Source organism: Myxocyprinus asiaticus, chromosome 25 (assembly GCF_019703515.2).
Source record: "Myxocyprinus asiaticus isolate MX2 ecotype Aquarium Trade chromosome 25, UBuf_Myxa_2, whole genome shotgun sequence".
Taxonomy (NCBI): Eukaryota; Metazoa; Chordata; class Actinopteri; order Cypriniformes; family Catostomidae; genus Myxocyprinus; species Myxocyprinus asiaticus.
This window is the reverse complement of record NC_059368.1, coordinates 23979914-23983653: the sequence shown is the minus strand read 5'-3', so window position 1 is coordinate 23983653 and position 3740 is coordinate 23979914.

The following is a 3740-nucleotide window of genomic DNA, read 5'->3' as shown; positions in this document are numbered from 1 at the left end:
TCTTCATGACATGTATTGGCCATTGACAAATAACATTGTGTAAGATTATAAAAATGAGAAATCTTTTAAAAATCTAGTTTAAGGGGGTCTGGGTAGCTCATCGAGTAAAGACACTGACTACCACACCTGGAGTTGCAAGTTTGAATCCAGGGCGTGCTGAGTGACTCCAGCCAGGCTTCCTAAGCAACCAAATTGGCCCGGCTGCTAGGGAGGGTAGAGTCACGTTGGGTTAAACTCCTCGTGGTCGCTATAATGTGGTTCTCGCTCTCAGTGGGGCGCATGGTGTGTTGTGGGTGGATGCCACGGAGAATCGCGTGAAGCCTCCACATGCGCTACGTCTACGCGGTGACACGCTCAACAAGCCACATGATAAGATGCGCGGGTTGACGCGGAGGCAACTGAGATTCATCCTTCGCCACCCGGATTGAGGCGAGTCACAACGCCACCACGAGGACTTAGAGTGCATTGGGAACTGAGCATTCCAAATTGGAAAAAAAAAAAAAAAAATCTTGTTTAACCCTAAAGTGCTTACAGTGTATGGGTCAAAAATGACCAAGCATCTAGTTTTTGAGGCATAATTACATGAATTGTTCTTTTGATCTTCCACTCCAGGTATTCCTCAATTAAGGTTTCTTATATAATGTGAACAGACTTTTTTTTAATTGTTACATTTTTTTCTTTTGAATTATCAGAGAATTTGCATCACTGCAGAACGCATATGTGGATCCTAGTATATGACCCATATGTGTTTTCATATTGATTCCAGTTTCTAGTTGTTATATAATAAAATATATGCTAAATACCATGTTCACGTTTATATTTATGTGTTGTATGCAAGTATAGAAATCAGCCGATGCTTATTTCCAAAGTTCTTGATATTACACCCATTACAGCGACAGTCTTCATGGAGCAACCTGAGGTTAAATGTCTAGTTCAGGTCAAGGGAACTATAGTAATAACTCCAGGACCACTTATTAGTGTATTTAAACCTGCAACTTTTCTTTTTTTCTGTACGCCTCACCACGCCGAACAACAAATACTGCTACATAGAGTAATATGGAAATATAGTGTCATACGGCAATACAGAGTATATAAGGTTTTACAACAATTTATTTAAAAAAACTTTTTGGTAAAAAGCAAAACAAAAAAACATTTTATCCTAGTCCATTCATTGTACTTATACTGTATATTTCACCTGGGTGTTTTTTGACCCACATATGCATTTAAGGGGGGTGAAGTTACATACGCATTCAAGGGTTAAGACGTGTCAAATTTGTCAAAATCTTTGTGTCCATGTTGGTTTCATAATTTAAAAAAATAAATAAAATAAAATTATATATATATATATATATACAGGTGCATCTCAATAAATTAGAATGTCGTGGAAAAGTTCATTTATTTCAGTAATTTAAATCAAATTGTGAAACTCGTGTATTAAATAAATTCAATGCACACAGACTGAAGTAGTTTAAGTCTTTGGTTCTTTTAATTGTGATGATTTTGGCTCACATTTAACAAAAACCCACCAATTCACTATCTCAAAAAATTAGAATATGGTGACATGCCAATCAGCTCACTTTGGTTCACTAGGCTACACAATCATGGGGAAGACTGCTGATCTGACAGTGGTCCAGAAGACAATCATTGACACCCTTCACAAGGAGGGTAAGCCACAAACATTCATTGCCAAATAAGCTGGCTGTTCACAGAGTGCTGTATCCAAGCATGTTAACAGAAAGTTGAGTGGAAGGAAAAAGTGTGGAAGAAAAAGATGCACAACCAACCGAGAGAACCGCAGCCTTATGATTGTCAAGCAAAATCGATTCAAGAATTTGGGTGAACTTTACAAGGAATGGACTGAGGCTGGGGTCAAGGCATCAAGAGCCACCACACACAGACATGTCAAGGAATTTGGCTACAGTTGTCGTATTCCTCTTGTTAAGCCACTCTTGAACCACAGACAACATCAGAGGCGTCTTACCTGGGCTAAGGAGGAGAAGAACTGGACTGTTGCCCAGTGTTCCAAAGTCCTCTTTTCAGATGAGAGCAAGTTTTGTATTTCATTTGGAAACCAAGGTCCTAGAGTCTGGAGGAAGGGTGGAGAAGCTCATAGCCCAAGTTGCTTGAAGTCCAGTGTTAAGTTTCCACAGTCTGTGATGATTTGGGGTGCAATGTCATCTGCTGGTGTTGGTCCATTGTGTTTTTTGAAAACCAAAGTCACTGCACCCGTTTACCAAGAAATTTTGGAGCACTTCATGCTTCCTTCTGCTGACCAGCTTTTTAAAGATGCTGATTTCATTTTCCAGCAGGATTTGGCACCTGCCCACACTGCCAAAAGCACCAAAAGTTGGTTAAATGACCATGGTGTTGGTGTGCTTGACTGGCCAGCAAACCCACCAGACCTGAACCCCATAGAGCATCTATGGGGTATTGTCAAGAGGAAAATGAGAAACAAGAGACCAAAAAATGCAGATGAGCTGAAGGCCACTGTCAAAGAAACCTGGGCTTCCATACCACCTCAGCAGTGCCACAAACTGATCACCTCCATGCCACGCCAAATTGAGGCAGTAATTAAAGCAAAAGGAGCCCCTACCAAGTATTGAGTACATATACAGTAAATGAACATACTTTCCAGAAGGCCAACAATTCACTAAAAATGTTTTTTTTTTATTGGTCTTATGATGTATTCTAATTTTTTGAGATAGTGAATTGGTGGGTTTCTGTTAAATGTGAGCCAAAATCATCACAATTAAAAGAACCAAAGACTTAAACTACTTCAATCTGTGTGCATTGAATTTATTTAATAAACGAGTTTCACAATTTGAGTTGAATTACTGAAATAAATGAACTTTTCCACGACATTCTAATTTATTGAGATGCACCTGTATATATATATATATATATATATATATATATATAGCATTTTTCTACCAAAAAAAAAAAAAAAAAAAGTGGTGTAACCATCTAGTAAAAGGTATTACAATTATTTACTTGCACCTCGACATTTGTGATAATCACAAATTGCATGAATTTTAAAATCACAAATATTAAATTTTTTCTTAGGGTTACTTTTGACCTGGATGTTTATAGAATGTGACATGACAACAGACAATTACACCACTAACAAATTTTTGGATTTAACCCTATTTTTGGATTAAATACATGATCATAATAGTAGAGGTGTATTCAAGTCATTGTTTTGTATTAATTGCATTTTTAATGTATTTTTGAATATTTTGGCGCTATTTGGACAGATACCATATTTCTTCACTTGCAGAATGAATGGCATCATCCACAGAGGCTGCTGGAAGCACTTTAGGATTTCTGTTCCTGCACCGGGAGATAAATCAGGATTTAGACTGGATTAGAACCTGAAATTTTTAGCTCTCTCCTACTCCCTAGGACTGAACCTCATTTTTATTTCTAGGTGAGCAATACAGAAAGAAAGTTGTTGTTGCCCAATTGCCCTAAAAAAAAAACACTTTATAATAAATTGAATTAAGAATATTAATGATCTGTTGTAAGCATTATATAAATGATTTAATAATGTTAATGTTCATCTACAAAATTCTTAAATGTCAATTCTAACTATTTGAAAGAAAATAGTTTTTTAAAATGTTTTATATACAGTATCTTCTCTACAGACCCCCTGCAGTACCTTTATGGACCCCTGGTCCTTGGAAGACATATACAGTAAAACCCAACTTATTAAATAAGCTTATTATTATACAGCAAATCCA